General features: G+C 44.2%; 1 protein-coding gene across 4 annotated transcripts in view; it reads left to right on the top strand.

The window, feature by feature from the left end:
• The window catches only part of Eif4g3 (eukaryotic translation initiation factor 4 gamma 3), a 205253-nt gene that overhangs the window by 29127 nt on the left and 156412 nt on the right, over positions 1–19714 (top strand). For 3 of the 4 annotated variants that reach the window (XM_035439492.1, XM_035439495.1, XM_035439496.1), the window contains exon 2: positions 15495–15570. The exons of the other annotated variant lie outside the window; for it this stretch is intronic. The gene's annotated coding sequence lies outside the window, so the exon portion shown is untranslated. The remainder of the gene's footprint in view (positions 1–15494; positions 15571–19714) is intronic. 4 annotated transcript variants of the gene reach the window in all.

Genomic DNA, 19714 nt, shown 5'->3' with positions numbered 1-19714 from the left:
TGCCACAAGGCAGGCATCTAACCTCCTAGTGACCAAGGCAAGGTCGTGGCAAGCATGTGTTACTGTCATGGCTGCCGAAATGGGGAGCTGGTCCCTTCATCTCTTTCTGTGTGTGCTATGGATGTGAGCTCTTATCCTTTCATAAATGCTGTATACACTGACCCATTTCCCCAGCCTAGCTTTTTAGGACTTTAAATTTAAATTTCTTGCTGCCTTGTTGAAACAACTAGTGACTGACTCAATGTCGACACTGCTGGCCTGCTGATGGGACTCAGCCTTTGAAAGGACTTGTAAGGTTCCTCCTTCCCTCCCTCCCTCCCTCCCTCCCTCCCTCCCTCCCTCCCTCCTCCCTCCCTCCTTCCTTTCTCTAATTGCTTTCTTAAATGTAAATTAGAAACAATCTTATTTTATCAGTCCCAGTTCCCTCTCCCTCCCATTTTCCTGTGGCCCCCACCGACCCCCATCCCATCCCTGTTATGTTTTTATTTAAAAAGAGGAAAAGAGAAAGATGCAAGATGAGACATGTTGACTAGTTTATTATATGGCCCGGCAGAGTAGGGAGACTAAGAGAGAAGAGGAACAGGGGTAATGGCTGACCGCCATGGCTGGTCGCCATAGAGAGGCAGAGAGAGCTCATAGGTGGGAGAAGAGAAGAGCAGTGAGTGAGCAGAGAGAGATCTGTGTAAAGAAAAGAAGCAGAGAGAGAAAGTGAAGCAGGAAAGTTGGAGCTTTTAAAGGGAAGACAGCGCATACACTGAGGTTCCCCACATGCCCAGAGTCCTCATGCGTGGCGGGTGACGGGATGACGTAGCAACTTTTCTTGTTGTCAGGGGACAGGGCTGTCTCTTAAAGAGGTAGAACCGATCACCGTCAAAGCCTGAACCTTTCATTCCCACCTCTACTTATTATTAAAAAAGGTGGGGTGTTAGACATGGCAGGTTAAGGAATAAGGACATCGAATTCTCAAGACTGCTTCCTGCTGACGTGGGGGGTGTTGACCATCTTTGGGGGACCTGAGAAGGTTGGAGTGCTGCCATGTCCTGGGGTAGCTGGTTGTTCTGCTCCATAGAAAGGGTGAGGCCTTCCATGGGGGAATCATCCGTCTGTCACATCATTTGGGGCGGAGCCTAGCACACCCCCCCCCCCCAAGTCTAAGGGTTTCTTTCTTAACTTGATATTTAAACAGCTGATGATCTGAAAGGGGACTTTTAGATCATTTGGTCTTAAATAATGACAACCAGAAAACACTTTACTAACTAAAGGCCATAATTATTCTTTTTTTCCTTTGGTTAACAGTTGAGAAAAAGATTATTTGTTGCATTTGTTTTTACAAACTAAGGCCTTGGTTTGACTAGATGTGATTAATGTAAATCCTACTGAAAGTATTACATTCCAGGTGTGGTGGCTTAACTGTTCAGGCCAAAATAATGCCACTTTTTATGTTTCCTTTATGAAAGCCTGTCCAGAAAAAATTTAAAGCCAACACACAGATATAACACACAGATATCAACAGATCTTTGGTGGTACAAATTTCAGGTTTGAAAATTCTGAAGAGATCTGACTTTTTCCAAGTTTCTCTCAGCCTTCCAAAGGTTCCTGTCCATCTTACAAGGATCAGAGTGGGGCAGCTAAGAAAGCTTTGGGGAGAAATATAGCCCCAGGACACACCCTCACTGAGCCCCTCTGTAATCAGGCCATGGCTTCTGCAGTGCTGACAGGTCTGACTAGTCCCCCTCAAAGTCTGTCAGTGAATTCAGTCAGTTTGTTCGGTCGGAGGAGCTTATGGTATGATCTTGGCACCATCCTCAGACAGGCACCATTTCTCAGGTGTCACTCAGTCCAGTCATACAAGATTAGCCATCTGTAGAAGTGACTGTCGGAGTGTCAGGCTTACTCATTCTGTGGTCTTAGGCTAGACTCAGTAGTGTCCTTACAGTGTGCAGTGTTTGTAGTGTGCTGAAGGAAACAGTTTGTTGAGAGCTTGTCCTAGACCTTGGATTTGAAAAAGAAAAATATCTGTTGAAGGTTGTATGGATGTTTCCACCCCTTGCACTGATGTCTAGACCATCAGAAAGCTATGAACCCTGATAGTGCTCTCAGGAAGTGCCTTCTGGTTAGTGCAGTTGTCTGCAGGGCATGATAATGTTGGTGTCTTGTCTTTCCCTGGATCTGTGTGGCAGAATGTTGCTTCATCATGATCTTCCAAAAAACTTTTTCTGCAGATAAGTGCTTTCTGCTTTTAAAGTAAACTGCCCAATGCAGTTTCCGTCCTCTGTTCCTGTTTTTACTTTAGGGGCAGTAAATTAAGTCTGGTGGTTGGAGCATGTGTTCTGATGGCTAAAGGCCTCTGCCTGGCCTTCCTCTCCTTTCTGCTTCCTTCCTGTGTGTGTGTTCTTTGATTAATTTATTTTATTTGTATCGGCTTCTTTGTGACTGAGTCTCATGTAGCCCAGGCTGGAGACTGAGTCTCATGTAGCCCAGGCTGGCCTTGACTGCCTAGAGCAGCTGACGATGACCTTGAACTTGGGATCCTCCTGCCTCTACTTCTGCAGTGTTACGATTCAAGCCTTAACTACCATGCTCAGGTTTTGGAAGTGCTAAAGATTAGATCCAGGCTTTCATGTAAGGCAAGCGCTCTGCCAACTGAGCCCCATTCTTGAGAGGTTCCACAGTGTTTAGCTTTTGGTCTAGTATGTGATAGTGAACCCAGGGCCTCATGCTAAGCGAGTGCTCTACCCCTGAGCTGTGCCCTTGCCTGCTCCTTTTCTCCTGTTTCTTGTCTTTTTTTCATTCATCAGGGTTTTAACAATGTAGCTCAGGCTGCCCTGAAACTTGTGGTTCCCTAGCTTCAGCCTCCTGAATAAATGAGATCACAGGCCGGTTTGTACTCCACTGTCTGGCGATGACGATGATGAGGATGATAAGGATTTGTTTGTTTGACTCCTGTTTACTTTTCAGTGCCTTGTGGTAGCTTCAGAATCAGTGAGACCTAGGATAGATTAAAAAAAAAAAAAAGTTGTAGGTTGGGGCTCAGCAGTTAAGAGCATTGGCTGTTCTTCCAGAGGACCTGGATTCAATTCCCAGGACCCATATGGCAGCTCATACCTGTCTGTAACTCCAGTTCCAGGGGATCTGACACCCCCATCCAGATACACAAAACAGCAGTGCACATAAAAAAAAAAAAAGTTGCAGGTCTTTGAGACCAGTATTGTATAACCATTAAATACTTAAATAATATGTCATTAAGAGAAAATGGGGAAAGTGAAAATGAAGACATCTCATATTAGAAAAGCCTGAGCTTTGCATGAATAACAGTTTACATAGGAATCCTTGTTATTTGTTTATTTGCTTGTTTACTTATTATTTTTATTTTTGACACAGGGTTTATCTGTGAAGTTTTAGCTATATTGGATCTCACTATGTAGACCACGTTGGCTTTGAACTCACAGAGATCTGCCTATCTCTGCCTCTGGAGTGCTGGAATTAAAGTCATGGGCAACCATACTCAGCTATTTATTTTGTACATTTTATTTTGCTTCTGAGTGTGTTTGGAGGTCGGTGGACAACTTGTGAGAGTCAGTTTTCTTTCCACCATGTAGGTTCCAGGAATCGAACTCCGGCTATCAGGCTTGGCAGCAAATGCCTTTTACTCAATAGGCTGTCTTGATGACTCCAGAATTCACTTTTGCATCAAGTTACATTTCCATGTGTGCAGTGTGCCTGAATACATGGTGTGTGGGCTTGTGACTGGCCTTTGCAGATGTTCTCACCTGGGCTTGCCCTAAGCAGAAGTGAGAGTGGCATGAACCCAGCTTGCTGCTGGTACAGCACAGTTACACTCAGTTCACAGGTGATTGCAGCCTGGCACACCAACCCCCAGGGATGTGCTAAATGCACTGGGAAGAAGTGTTTCACACATTGAAATTGTGTTACTTGCTGACTAGAAACCTCAGTATTGTTAGCCTGGACTGTAGTAATTCAATCAGAGCACCACCTGGGATGAAAAGAAATGTTTGGTCTGACCAGCAGTAGTGAAGCAGTAGGTGTGTGAGTGAAAATGAATCAGAGGAGGTGCGTGTCTGCAAGGACCGATGTTAAATTTGAACCAGTTGTCCAGTTAATCTATGAGACTTGAAAAAGGTCCCTCCACTTTCTCTCCAATATACTTTATACATAGTAAACAAGCCAAAACTGTTCTGTGCCTGGTTTCCCTATCTTGTTTTGTTTTCCTGCTGTTTGAGAAGGTGGGTTATTTGACTTGACACAGGAATTTATTGGGGAGGGGAGTGGGGGTGGCTACAGACTTGGCGGGGAGTGGAGCTTGCTGACCTGAGTTGAGTCTGTGCAGTCTTACTTTACTGACTGTGTGACATGGGGAGAGCTGTGTAATTGCTAAGGTGTAGTGTGGGTTTATTCATAGCACGTACTGTGTGAGTATATGCTCTTCAGTGGCAGGCTTCCCTGAATGCTTCCCTTGGAGGGAGTACTTAGCACACACTGTTGCTGTATTTATTTTGTAATCCTCCTCCCCCAATCAGGCCACGGCTCTGCAGAGTGCCCCCTCCCTCTCCTTACCCATCATGCTTTCGTGCCTGGAGCAGACTGAAGTGGAGCAGTGAGCTTTTTCTTTTATTTACTTATTTTAGCAGTGTGCATTCTTACTTGGCTTCAGTTTCGGATTTGAACTTCCCTCCCTTTATGCTGCCTCTTAGCTGAGGTATCAAATTAAGACTTAACTTTTGAGCATGATTGAAGCAGATTGCTTGGAACATTCCCTATTAAAAGACCTTCCTCATTAACGATGTTATTTTTATTTTTTATGTGTCTCTCTGTGTGTGTGGTACCCTTGGAGGCCAGAAGAGGGTATCAGATTCCCTGGATCTGTAGTTACAGCCATTGTGTTGTGGGTGCTGGGAGCCAAGTGCTCTTAACCACTGCTCCAGCCTTTTCCTTGCTTTCCACACAGTTGTGGTTGTGAAACATAGTTGAATTGTACAGAGGTGGGGTTTCGGAGGCTAAGGTTGTCAGGTTGTGGCTCATTGGGCTTCTGGACCCATGGTGAACATTGCGTGTGGTGAAGGAGGTGCAAGATGCTGGCCACGCTTCTATGGGGGACATTCAGCAGCAGAGTTAGCTGACGGACGGACGTGCTCTTGTTCAGAACAACTCTTGCTGTAGTTACAGGTTTGTGAGTCCTCACTGTAAAGCTGGCAGGTAGGCATGGTAAATGTGGACTGCACTTAAAATGTGGGCAGTGAGGGAAGCCGCCATTCTTGCTGGAACTCTGTGTGTTGGTTTTGCTTTGGCAGTGATAGCTTAATGGAGGGCAGGGAAGGAGGAAGTAGTCTGTTGTGAGTGAGGACATGTGTGTTCCACCAGAATCCATGGTGGAACAGCTTTTGGAGACCCCTCTGCTGGCTGCAGGTTGAGGCATGAGTTGTTTTCAAGGCTATGTAGGAGGGGAAGTGTGCTCTTTCCTTTCTTTTAGACATTCAGCTTTAGGTTATAATAACACTGAACTTTCATATTTCTAAAAAATTTAACTGTCATTGCACATGAGTACACCTGTAAGTTGAGGGAATGGAATATATGTTTATTTTAAATAAATTACAATCTCTGTAGGCAGAGTTTTTCTGTCCTGGGAGCTGCTCCCAAATAACCACTCAGAAACTTAATATTAATTGTAAATGCTTGGCCAATAGCTCAGGCTTGTTATTAGCTAACTCTTATATTAACCCATATTGTTAACCCATATCTATGCTTTGCTACATTACTTGGTACCTTTTCTCAATATGGCATGCCCATCTTGCTTCTCTCTGCATCTGCTCTCGACTCCAGATTCCACCCTTCTTCTGCCCGGGATTTTCAGTTTGGCTCTCCTGCCTAACCTTATCATGTTCAGCTATTGGCTAGTCACTTTCTTTGTTAAACCAATCAGTGTAAAGGACTATTCAAAGCAAATCTCTGCTTAGTAGCTGCTTTTGTGTGTAAAGTATTCCTGTGTAGGAGCTGTGCTTTTAACTATGAGCCTGTAACTCCCAGTACTTGGCAGCTTGAGGCAGAAGGACCACAAGTTTGAGGCAAACCCACTTTTCGTTGTGGGATCTTGTCTCAAAACAAAACCAAAATAAAATAATTTACACTTACTGTGAGAGCTTCCACTCTTGAGTGCTAATAGTGTGATAATCAATGCTCCCTTTTGTTGAACATCTGCCCTGTGCGCTGGCCTGTGTAAGAATATCCTCTTAAGTACACCTGTAGTCTCAGCAGTCAGGAGGCAGAGGCAGGAACATCAGATGTTCAAGGACATCCTCCTATGCAGTGAATTAGAGGCAGCTTGAGCTGAATGAGACCCCCATCTCAGAAAACACATGTCTGTTACTGTACAGTGTAGGAAATGTAAGCTTGGCAGTGAACCTGGAATTGCAATTCAGGTGTGACTTTAAAACTCACATTTTACCCTTGTACTGCAGAACATCTTGGGTTATACGGGTTGGTGAGATTTGTGTGCAGTACTTTATGGCCTTGTATGTCCCATCTCAGGCTGTGCATGTTTAAAAGTAGTCTTCTTAAATGAACATGGTGGTACATGCTCTTACCCCATCTGCTCAGGAGGGTGAGGCAGGTGGATTGCTTGAGCCTAGGAGTTCAGCCTGAGCAGTATAGTGAGCTTTCTCATCTCCTAAAAACAAACACATGCATGCATCTTGAGTTTAGAACTGTCGGGACATGTTGGAGATGATGTAGCCGTGCTAGTTTTCATGTGCTGATTTTAAATGTCAGACTTTGCAGTGCTGCTAGCTTAGGCGCTGGCGGCCTCATTCCCTGGATTAAAGCAGACCTGAGCAGATACATTTGAAAGGAAACATGGGAGATGAAATTGGCTGTTAAAGATTAACAGATTATACAACTGTTCAGTGGGTGCCATTGTGTGGAAACAAATGCCGAGTATGATTTCTGTAGCTGGCATCATGAACCATTTAACACTTAGTTACCTTACGTTTACTTGCTTCATTTTACCTTAACTTTTTTTTTTTTTTAATTTTAGTCAGGGTCTTACTATGTAGCCTTCACTAACCTGGAACTGGCTATGTAAACTAGACTGGCCTCTAACTCAGAGATCTCCTACTTCTGCCCTGCCACGTTTTTTTTAGGCATCCCTTCCTGGCACAGATCTCTATCTTAGCCTTTCTGCTGTCCCATCAAGGAAAAGTGGTAGGATTATCCTTGCAAGTCCTCTACAGAGGTAGATGACAGCACATTCTGTTTCCTCCTAATGACAAGAGCACCTCCTAGCACTAGCTCTGTCTTGCTGGTCTCCGTTGATAAACACACTCAGTAGCTGCACACTTGCAAAGCTTTTCAGTCTTCATGGACCTTCAGCCCAGTCGTGGCTATGTGGCTGAGGAGATGTCCCCTACAGAAGCAGGCCCATCCTCCGCTTCATTTGCCTGTTTCTGTTTTTCTTAAACTATATGCTGTGACATTGAAAGGACTTGTATTCACTGGAGAGACAAAGAGGGCTTTCACAGTATGGGGTCTCCAGTGCTGCTGTGCGGGCCTTTGTTGGTTGGCACTGGCCCTGTCGCTTGCCACCCTCAATCTCATTGTGGGCACTTTGCATCTGTATCATTTTGAGAATTTTACCTCTTTATTAAACAGTTCACAGTTGCAAAAGGAAATCAAGTTTCTTGAAATACATGTAAAGTGAAATCTTCCCTGTTATTTATTGAGGTAAGGCACCCTTTTACATCAAAGTGCTACCCTGGAAAGCCTTGGCCTTGTTAAAATTATCTTCTGTTATTTATTTCTGTATGACTACAACTCCCTAAGGCATTACTTGGCTTAATATTAACCCATGAACTACAAGAGTCAGCACCAGTGTCAGGTGGTGTTTCGGTTCATTTAAAAAAAAAAAAAAAAAAGATTCGTGTGTTTGTGTGCACTCATATGTGGGGATTTGAGTTCAGGTGTACTGGAGGCCAGAGACTTTGGATCCCACCTCCCCACCCACTAAGCTGGAATTAGGGGTTACAGGTGGCTGTAAGCTGCCCAGTGTGGGTGCTGGGAACTGAACTTAGGTCCCCTGTAAGCATGGTGCTCTCTCTCTGACCCCAGTAGTTCCCAGTTTTTATCTCGGGTAATGTGAAGTGGAGAATTTATTTAAAAAAAAATTTTTTTTGAGACATGGTCTTGCTAGGTAGTCCAAGTTGGCCTGCATCTGCCTTGCCCCTGAGTGCAGATGATAGCTGTGCGCACAGGCCAGCTTAAAGATTCTTGTAAGAGTGCAAATAGGAATCAGGTTCAGGCCTGTAATTCTAGCCTGGCGTGACTGAGTCTGAAGGATGGAGAGTTCAGGCCAGTCTAGGACTGTGTGGTGAGTTTGAAGCCAATTTAGGCTATGTAACAAGACTCTGTCTTAAAAAAATTGAAACTAGCTGGGTGGTGGTGGCGCATGCCTTTAATCCCAGCAATCGGGAGGCAGAGGCAGGCGGATCTCTGTGAGTTTGAGACCAGCCTGGTCTACAAGAGCTAGTTCCAGGACAGCCTCCAAAGCCACAGAGAAACCCTGTCTCGAAAAAAAAACAAAACAAACAAAACAGAAATTGAAACTAAACCAAATCAAAACTTTTAAAAAGGCCAAACACAGTAGAGTCTGAACTCTGGTGACTTGGCTGACACCAGTCTTAGGACGGGATTATAATGGAGTACACACAATAAAAAGTCACCTCCATGTCACCAGGCTAATGTATAAATGTGTGCCTGAAACCCAAGGTAAAATTTGCCATTTTATCATTGGTTTTAGTTGGAGCAGTGTTTTCTTCAGTGCCTTCTCTGACAGTTACTGGGTTAAATGCTGTTAACAGTACATGTAACTCTGCCTCAGGCATTACTGTTTCCTGAATATTTTGTGAAGAACCTTAGTGTTTTTAGAAGTAAGCCTTAGCTCTTGTGTTGACAGACAGGCAGTAAGTTAGGATAACTGAAAAGCTGAACCATGGACTTTAGGTAGCTAATGGGAACTGACTGTTTCCTGAGGTCCGTGTGTTAGAGATTTTGTAAATTTCTGTTAGTCCAGCATCGATCAGTTTCATTCACAGTCTGGGATTGCCTGTACTCATTCACAGACTGAAGCGTTTTGTGGGATGTGAGGGATCAACCCAGAGCTGTTGTCTGTCAGTTGTTGTACATGGCCAATAGAAACACTTTGTGTAGTAGTGGCTGAGGCCTGTGCTCAGTTACTCAAACCTTCACTGCCGAAGAAGAGGAGGGGTGAAGGAGTGGGGGATGGAGGGAATGAGGAGTCTTTGTTTTGCTGGTGACTTGAACTGTTCTGAGTGGAGGGCAGTATGGGAAGACCCCAAGGGTTCAGGTGAAGAATAGTGTGGCTGTGGAGCCGGAGGCTGCCATGGAGGGCCTGCCCCAGGCAAACAGCAGAGAGCCACTCAACTGTTGCAGTTTTGTTTACTGCTTGTGCCTTCTGCAGACAGAACACACCAGTGGACATCAATTAGTTCTTTTTCTAAAAGAGCATTAATGAGTAATCATATTTCATTTCTCAAATGTACAGTGGTTCTCTGTCAACGTGAATGAAAAGCCCTTTGGATTTTGTCTGATGACCTCATTGGGTGACCATTTTTGAGTTAATGTGGCATGGCACCATTGAAGGGGTCTCTGATGCTTTTCTTTGTGGAGCAGTGTGCTTCTGGCCTACTCACCTAGGTCTTTCTGTACTTGGAGATTCTTGACCCTAGATGCATAGCATGATGAGGCTGTGACCCTGGGGCCCTGGGAGAGCATATGAGTTTCCTAGCAGCCTGTCTACGGCTCAGAGATAGGGTCAGAACTGTTTCAGTGAGTGCTGGCAGGTTTTCTTTGTCGCTTTCCATTTTCCCGGTAGTTTCACTTAATGCTCCAAATCAAAGGTTGGTAACCTGTGGTACCTTGGGTCCTGTCTCTGCCATAGGCACCAAGCTGCTGGTAGTGGTGGTGTGATTTAACAGCATGCATTCTCCAGAAAGAGAAACACTAGGAGCAGCAAGAGGACAGTTTGACTTCCCTTGTGTGTGGATATACGTTTATTATGTGCATATGTGCCATGTGTGTGTACAGGTGTGAGCGTGAGAGTCTGATGCCAGCTCCCTTCCTGACTCACTCTTCCCTTGATGTTTGAGGCAAAGTCTCTTACCAGCTGCAACTCACGGATTTGGCTAGGCTGACAACAGGGAGCCCCAAGGAGCCTCCTGTGTCTGCCTTTCTTCCATCTCTGGGATTCCAGGCTCCCACTGTTGAACTTTGCTGTTTAGCAAGTTGATGAGGGTCAGTGTTCAGGTTTTCATGGTTGTGTGACATTTCAGTGTCATTGTTGTTGTGCATATCCCCTTCCCATTTTTTTTGAGACTGGATGAGACAGGGTCTCTCTTCATAGCTCTGGCTGTCCTGGAAATCATTTTGCCTCTGCCTCCAGAGTGCTGGGATTAAAGTATGTACTACCACGCCCTGCTTACCTTTTGTTTTTAAAATCCTGGTCTTGCTGTGTCTCAGGATGGCCTACCAATCCTTTTGATTGCTGGGATTTCAAGTGTGTAACCTCCTCACCAAACTCACACTTAATGTCTTTGATGAAATAGCAAAAGCTACTAAGTTTACTAAACCCTGACTTGAGCATATACCATCTTTTTAATATTGTGTGTGATAAGCTGGGAGTTATATGTAAAGGGATGTTGATGTATTAGTCTCACCTAAGAACCTGGTCACTGTGGTGCACATCTAATTCTGGTCCTGGAAAGATGGGGGCATTACGATTTCATGTGCAGTCTAGCCTGGGCTACATAGATTCTAGGTTAGCAAACCAGATAACCTCAAAGCAAACCAAAACAATTTCCTACCCTTCCAAAGACATCTTGTTGGCTCTGTAGTTCTCTATGTAGATTACAGATTAATGAATTTAAATAAAGTGTTAACTAGAGTAGGTGGGGTTTGCAACTTTTTTGTCAGTTGTACTCAAAAGTTGGCTTAGTCACATTGATTTACAATTGTAAAACATTCATCATAGCAATTCAAGCTAAGAAATAACCAGTAAAGGGGCCGACGAGTGGGCTCATCGATTGAGAGTACACATTGCTGCTGCTGCAAAAGGCCTGAGTATGTCCCCAGTACCCTGGTTTGTCAACTCACAAGTGCCTGAAACTCCAGCTCCAGGGACTGAGTTCTCTTCTGGCTTTCCCAGGGATCTGTGTTGTCCTGGCCCCCGAGGGCTCCCATACATACCTGCTTCGAACTCACAAGTACAAATAAACCTTTTAAAAAATCTTGAAAAAATTAAAAAGAAAATATTTGCTTTTTACTTTCAGTTTAAAGGGATATGAGCATTCTGTGACTTATGCTGGGACACAACTGTGAGAGCTGGCACTCAGCTACAGGCTGCTTGAACCAAGTGAGCGCTAAAAGCACGTAACACCTGCTTCTGGAACTCACTTTCTCCCTTGTCTTGGGCTGACCCTTCCAGGGTTTTAAGTAGAGAGGTGGTCTAAAGAGCCTAACTGAAAGTTAGTAAAATACCCGTTTGGAGGATTTTTTAAAAAAATAATTTATTTTTACTTTATGTCCACTAGTGTTTGCCTGCATGTATGTTTGCGTGAGGGTACTGGATCTCCTGGAACTGGAGTAACAGGCAGCTGTGGGCTGCCCTGTGGGTGCTGGGAACTGAACCTGGGTCCTCAGGAAGAGCAGTCAGTGCTCTTAACCTCCGAGTCATCCCTCTAGCACCCTGTTTAGAGTTTTTAGAATTTCAGTTTAAATTCTACTATTTGTGTGTGTGTGTGTGTGTGTGTGTGTGTGTGTGTGCTCGGGTGTGCAGGAGACCTCTGGAGATAGAAGCAGTTGTGAGCTGCCTGACATGAGTGCTGGGAACTGAACTCAGTTTCTTTTCTTTCTTTTTTTTTTTTTTATTTTTGTTTTTCGAGACAGGGTTTCTCTGTGGCTTTGGAGGCTGTCCTGGAACTAGCTCTTGTAGACCAGGCTGGTCTTGAACTCACAGAGATCTGCCTGCCTCTGCCTCTGTCTCTGCCTCTCAAGTGCTGGGCTCAAAGGTGTGCGCCACCACCGCCCCGCTGAGCTCAGTTTCTATGTGAGACCAGTGCGTGCTGAGCCTCTCTTCAGTCCCGCTTACTTAGTTTTTGCAGAGAGACCTCTCTGACTAGTCCTGGCTGGCTTCCTGCCTCTTCTTCCTGAGCTCTGGAATTACAGCCACCAGATGAGCTCCTTAGTTTTGTTTTGTTTTTTAAATTGGTTGGTCTTGTACCTGTGGTTTTTTTCTTTTTTCTTTTCTTTTCTTTTTTTTTTTTGGTAGTGCTGCAGTTTTGTTTTATGTAGTCTGCAGCATTTAGTTGTCAATTTGTAGAATATACCATGAAATCAGCAAATGATGTCTCTAGCAATCTTGGAATCATAGTCATCTGGTTAGCTAGCAGAGGAACAGAAAGCGGGAGGGAGTCTGGAGTGGCTCAGGTTCTCAGGCAGAACACTGAACTCCCTTGAGAACTGCTTTTCCCATTGTGGGAATTAGTCCTTCCTGGATAAAGCAGCAGCAGTTGGCAGTGCAGAAGAAAGTATGGCTCATTTTCCAGCTGCCTCGAAAACTGTAGAGCTCGGCATGAAGAGCTGGATTTCAGCTAACTGTCCTCCAGTCTAAAAGAGTGCAGAGCCACAATAAGGATGATGCCCTGGGACTTGTTAGGCTTCTGCTTTCTACAGTGTGTGCAGTATGTGTGTGTGTATATCGTGTGTGGAGAGTGGGAAGTGTGTATGTATAATGTGTGCTGTTTGTGGATTGTGTGAAGAATATGTATAGTGTGCTGTAGTGTGCATGTATAGTGTGGGGTGTGTATAGGATATGTGTATGTATAGTGTGTGTAGTGTGTATGTATATAGTGTGTATATGTATAGTGTGCTGTGTGTAGAGTGTATGTGTGTGTGTGGACTGTGTATGGGTAGATTGTGGCTTTAAATTGTGCGAGCATGTAATGTTGGTGTGGGTTATGTAGAGTATGTTCATGGCGGGTATGGAGGGTGCATGTAGATTGATGTGTATGTGAAACGTTTCAGCTCTGTCGCTTCCCATGCAAAAGGTGTGTGTGAGTGTGTGTGTGTGTGGTGTGAGTGTGTGTGTGTGAGTGTGTGTGTGTGTGTGTGGTGAGTGTGTGTGTGAGTGTGTGTGTGAGTGTGTGTGTGGTGAGTGTGTATATAGTGTGTGTGTGTGAGTGAGTGTGTGAGTGAGTGTGTGTGTGAGTGTGTGTGGTGAGTGTGTGTGTGAGTGTGTGAGTGAGTGTGTGTGTGAGTGTGTGTGGTGAGTGTGTGTATAGTGTGTGAGTGTATGTGTGGTGAGTGTGTGTGTGTGTGTGTGTGTGTGTGTGTGTGTAAAGTATTTAACTGTTGTGTGAGGTTGCTAGTTTAAAAACTGTCTAGAGACCGCTATAGTCTCTTTAGACATTTTAATGACTAAAACACAGGGTGTGTTTGTTTTGTTTTCTAAGCTGGCTGCTTGGAAATAATCTACCAATGATTCAGACTTTGGCAACTTAGAGTCATTCTTAAAATACAAACAAACAAAAGCCCACTACTTCTTTTTTTCACTCTATAATTTTTTAAGATTTATTTCATATATATGAGTACGTGTGTGTGCATGCGTGTGTGCGTGCCAGTGTTCTTAACTCCTGAGCCATCTCCTTTTTCTTTTTGAAACAGGAGTGTCAGTGTGTAATCCTGGCTGGCCCAGGACTCACTCTGTTGACTATTCTGGCCTTAAACTTTCAGTGATCCTCCTGCCTCTGCCTCCGAAGTGCTGGGATCACAGCTGAAAGTCACCACACCTGCTGTAGCTCTTAGCTTGTCTTCCCAACTCTCTAGGTGAATTAGAAAGAAATATTAGGTATTTTCTAAGTAGAAGGAAATTTTTTCATTTGGGATTTATGATACAGTAATTAAACTGGTCAGTTGGAATCAGGTTACAGGCTTGTTGGAGTTCAACAAAACAAAACAAAACAAAAACAAACCAGGGGGTTGGTCTAGGCCCTCTCCCAAAGAATACGACAGACTTTGAAGACCCCCTACAGAAGGCCTCCCCCTCCCTGAGGAGCAGAAAGGGTATGGGATAGGTAGGGTGTTAGTTGGGGAGGCAGGGGAGGAGGGGAGGGAGAGGGACCTGGGGTTGACATGTAAAATAATTTTCTTTCTAATTAAAGTAAAAAAGAATAAAATGAAAAAGAAAACAAACAGGTGGAAGTCAAATCATTTGTATCATTTGCATCTGTTGCAGAAAGCATGATTCAGAATGTAATGGCTCATTCAAGGACAGTGCTGTGGTCAGATCGTATAAGCAGTTCTCTTGTAAAATAGTGCCACACCAGCTAGCACAGCTCCTGTTTCCTAGTTTGCTGTTGAATAAAATGATAGTCTTTTGTCTTTTAATGTCTTTGTGTTCTGAAATATTTTAAGTGACTGCTGGAGACCCTTTTTTTTTAAAATGGGAAACTTGGGGCTGGAGAGATGGCTCAGAGGTTAAGAGCACTGACTGCTCTTCCAGAGGTCCTGCGTTCAATTCCCAGCAACCACATGGTGGTTCACAGCCGTCTATTATGAGATCTGGTGCCCTCTTCTGGTGTGCAGATATACATGGAAGCAGAATGTTGCATACATAATAAATAAAATCTTAAAAAAAATGGGAAACTTGCTGGGCAGTGGTGATTTTCTCCTTTAATCCCAGCACTTGGGAGGCAGAGGCAGGTGGATCTCTGAGTTTGAGGCCAGTCAGGTCTACAGAGTGAGTTCCAGGATAGCCAGGGCTACACAGAGAAACCCTGTCTCCAAAAACCAAAAATTAGAAATAAAGACAAAAAATAAAAATGGGGGCTGGAGAGATGGCTCAGAGGTTAAGAGCACTGGCTGCTCTTCCAGAGGTCCTGAGTTCAATTCCCAGCAACCACATGGTGGCTCACAACCAGCCTTAATGAGATCTGGTGCCCTCTTCTAGCCTGTGGGGATATATGTAGACAGAACACTGTATACATAATCTTAAAAAAATTAGTTTTAAAAATAAAATAAAAATGGGAAGCTAGTGGGTAGTTGTAGAGAAATTAGTTCAATTAGGAAATGGGAAGAATTGAGCTTGCTGGGAGTTGAGGCCAGAGGCACCAGCGGGTCTGTTGACCTTGCTTTCTGGCTGTGCTGTTTGCACTTCTTTTCTGGCTAAAATGAAGGTGGTTGAGTCTCATAATGGGCTTAAAGTTTGGGGACTACAGTCATTGGTTTCATTTCTGATGGGAGTTTATTGTGAGAAGCAGTTTTGGAGAAATCAAGGTAATCACATTAGGAAATTTAAATACTTGATTTTGCCGGTTTCTTGGGAGGTTGGGTAAAAGGCCTGGGCCATTGGCAGAATTTTCTCTAACTGCTCAGCAGTCCCATTAGAGGTCTCTCCTTAACTCACCTTCCAGAATTCCTAGAGGACCCGTACAACAGCCTCTGGAGGATCGGATCTTCCCTCCCACGGTCTCTGCAGTCTACAGCACGGTGAGCATCCCAAGTGTCTGTCAAAATGTCTCTGTGAACATATTAGTGTCTAGTGTTCCCGGCAGTGTTGGATTGACACAGTCTTCAGGTGGAAGATTAATAAAGTTTCCAGTAGTGTTAGATGTGTATTATGTGACCAGGGAACCTTTGCTCACCATTGTAATCTAAGGGTATGAGTGAGGTGAACATTGTGTTACAGTTGACTGGACTTCCACACCTTCCACTTTGCTTTCTCTGTTTTTATTAAACTCTGGCTCTCATTGTTCAGGGTTGGGGATGTGCATACCCAAGTCCATGTCCATTTGCATACCGGGAGCTTAGACATTCTACCATGGAGCTGTGCTTCCACTCCCTTGGAATTAATTTGTTTACACTAATCCTAAATGATTATTTTTTAATTTATTTTATGGGTATGAGTATGGGTGTTGCCCGCATGTGTACTGGTATGCCTTTTGTGTGTAGTGCCCTTAGAGGCCGGAAGAGGATATGAGATCCCCTGGGACTGGAGTTACAGGTGGTTGTACTGTGCCATGTAGGTGCTGGGAATCCAATCTAGGGCCTCTGGGAGAGCAGCCAACGGGTGTTCTTAACCAATGAGCCTTCTCTCCAGTCCCGATTTTAATTTTTTACTGAATATTCTTTGTTGTTGTTTTTCAAGACATGATTTCTCTATGTAATGTCCCTGGCTGTCCTGAAACTTGCTTTATAGACCAGGCTGGCTTTGAACTCACAGAGATTCACCTGTCTCTGCCTCCGGAATGCTGTTTTTTTTTTTTCCTTTGTGTGGCTTTAGCTGTCCTGGAACTCGATTTGTAGACCAGGCTGGCCCTGAACTCACACTTTTCTCCTTTCTTAATTGAGGGTTTTTCCTTTACCCTTTCCCTCCCTGATTACATAAATATGTATAAATATTGGCTAAGCGAGCACAAGAGATTTAAGTGATGTTTTGAATGATGAATTTGTAAGAGAAGGTTTATTTTATAGTTAGAAGATTCAGTTGCTAAAATGATGTCCATTTAAGACTGGTGACAAACCTATCTATTAATACCCCACTTGCTATCTGCTGTTCATTCCTGTATTGTAAAGAAACTTAGAGTCTGATGAGGCAAATGGGCCAATAAATAGTTGTAATCTAAAGTCCTAAGATTAATAGTTTGAATTCTGAATCAATTCAGTTTTTGTACAGGATTAGAAAAAGAATCTAGGACAAGTGCATGCAACTGAAAGAGTTGGAGTGTTCTGTCTTTTAACAGAATAAAGTCTTAACATAGTTTAGGTGTTGTATTAAGTGCTTGGGTAGAAGTCAGGTGAGATAAAAGGGCAGGGCATGGATGTGTCCCCTTAGCTGACACACTCCAGGGAATTGTCTTTGAAAAGGCATTTTAGGGAATGAGAAAGCCAGGAGTGTCAGTGCACACTGTAGTGCCAATACTGGGGAGGCTGAGGAAGGAAGAGCTCTGCTTCCAGCCTAGCTTGAGCTTCTTAGCAGACACTTGCTTAGCATGTGCACAGTTCTGGATTCAGGCTCTTACTGCCAAGGAAAACAAAACAGATGATTTCTAGAGAAAGAGCACCAGTGTCTGAGGGTCTGCAGTACAGAGGCCCTGGGATGGCCATGGGCTTAGCAGAGGCTTCAGGATGCACGATGCTGGTGCGTCCACTGAGAGGCTTTTGAACTTAGTCTTGGAATACTGGAATAGAAAGGGAGGGTTAAGAGAAATAGAACTAATTTACCTTTAAGTTGTCAGTGTCACTACAGTTTGGGCAGGGCAGTGATGCAGTGCGGTGACGTAGAAGAGGGAGCGCCTGTACAGACGCTGTTGTTGTCTGGCAGTGACGCAGTGCCATGAGGTAGAAGAGGGAGCGCCTGTACAGACACTGTTGTAGGGCAGTGATGCAGTGCGGTGACGTAGAAGAGGGAGGGTCCGTACAGACGCTGTTGTTGTCTGGCAGTGACGCAGTGCCGTGAGGTAGAAGAGGGAGGGTCTGTACAGACGTTGTTGTTGTCTGGCAGTGACGCAGTGCCGTGAGGTAGAAGAGGGAGCGTCTGTACAGACGCTGTTGTAGGGCAGTGACGCAGTGCGGTGACGTAGAAGAGGGAGCGTCTGTACAGACGCTGTTGTTGTCTGGCAGTGACGCAGTGCGGTGACGTAGAAGAGGGAGCGCCTGTACAGACGCTGTTGTAGCACAGGCACGAGATGATGACGCTGTACTTTGAAGAGGAAGTAATAAATGTTTATAGTGTACATTTTGAAAAGTCAGTTGGGTATAAGGATGACTTCCAATTCTATGTAATGTCGTGAGAGTTTGGTTTGATTAAGCCAATCCTATTTATTTGTCCTATTCTTTGGGGGTGATCTCCAAGGGGGATATTCGTTGACACAAGTCAGCTTCCTTTAAGCAAATATTACTTTGGGGTTAAAGCGTTAGGTGTTTTTCACTCCTTTGCTATTATAAAATAATTAAATTTATATTTTTTTCTGCATTGTGATATATGATTTTTGTAAAGTATCTTTCTGAAAATGAAAATTTTTGATTCAAAGAATAGGTGTGTAGCCTATATATACCTCTAATCCCAAAACTTCATGGTACACTCGTGCATGCATGTGTCTGTGTGTGTATAAGGCAAGGGCATTGTGAGTTGCCGGCTAGCCTGAAGAACAGTCATGTTAAGCCAGGCAGTTTTGGTGCCTGCCTTTAAATCCTAGTACTCAGGAGGCAGAGGCAGGCAGATCTCTGAGTTCGAGACTAGCCTGGTCTACAAGAGCTAGTTCCAGGACAGCCTCCAAAGCCACAGAGAAACCCTGTCTGAAAAAAACCAAAACCAAACCAACCAACCAACCAAACAAACAAACAAAAAAACCCAATCAAGTTATTAGAGCCCTCATAAATAAGATATTTGATGGTGTAAATTCAGGCTTTGAAGACAAGCCCATGAAAATCCTGAGAGTGATGGAGGTACCTGCAAGGGGGAGGCCTTCTACCTACTGACTCTTCCTTCATGGCTTACAGAAATGCTTGACCCTCAGCTGTTGGATTTATTTGTGAGAGTTACTTGACTTTTAATATTTAAAGTTACTGTCATATTTGTAACACGTGTACATTGTATATTGTGCCTCTTTTAGAAGGATAAGAAACTTTACGCATTAAAAACTACTCTTAAAGATGATGTTCTCAGCCTGTCATGGTGGTACACGCCTTTCTTCCCAGTACTCAGAGGTAGAACCAGAGACAGGTGGGTTTCTGAATGAGCTTGAGGACTGCCTGATCTACATAGTGAATTTCAAGTCAGCTAAGGCTACATAGTCAGACCCTGTCACAAAAAATCAAAACAACAACAGAAAAGATGACCTCCCTCCCTCCCTCCCTCCCTCCCTCCCTCCCTCCCTCCCTCCTCCCTCCCTCCCTCCCGAGACAGGGTTCTTTGTGTAGCCCTGGCAGTCCTGGGACTCTGCCTGCCTCTGCCTCCTGAGTGTTGGGATTAAAGGTGTGCACTACCACTGCCTGGCTACCGTATGTTTTTCTGAAGTCTGGTTCTTCTGTATTACCTGAGTGTTCCCAGACTATTAGGGTGAAGCAGTCCTTCTGCCTCAGCCTTCCTAGTAGCTGTTTCCTTCCCCAGCTTAAAAATTACACTTATTTTACTTTAAGACCTTTCTGTGTATCCATGACTGGCCTGGAACTTGTAGACTAGGCTGGCCTTGAACTCAGAGATCTGGAAAATGCCTCTGGCATTTTTAATGAATTATTTGCATTCTTTCTTGTTTGTTTTGCATCAGTGTCCACTATGTATCTCTGGTTGTTCTGGAGCTTGCTCTGTATGCCAGACTGTCCTCATATTTCCTCCTGACTGCCTCCTGAGTGCTGGGATTAAAGGCCTGTGCTGCCACACTAGGAAAATTATTTACATTCTTAATAGTGTAAGTTTACCCACTCCTGACTTTTATATTACTCTACACATTATATAAGCATGTGACTGGGTACTTTGAAGTCTTGAGTGCCCCGGTCTGAGCATCAGGATTCTATATTTGGTCACCATTTCTTTGTAGGTTCATTTTCCCTATTTCTGTGCCATCAGAACTCTCTGTTCATCCCCTACCTTCTGGGCATGTGGTGCCCATATGACACTTGAATCAAAAGGCAA

The sequence above is a fragment of the Cricetulus griseus genome, chromosome 2 (genome assembly GCF_003668045.3).
Source record: "Cricetulus griseus strain 17A/GY chromosome 2, alternate assembly CriGri-PICRH-1.0, whole genome shotgun sequence".
NCBI lineage: Eukaryota > Metazoa > Chordata > Mammalia > Rodentia > Cricetidae > Cricetulus > Cricetulus griseus.
The sequence above is the reverse complement of the archived record's forward strand: the minus strand, read 5'-3'. Positions and strand labels throughout refer to the sequence as shown.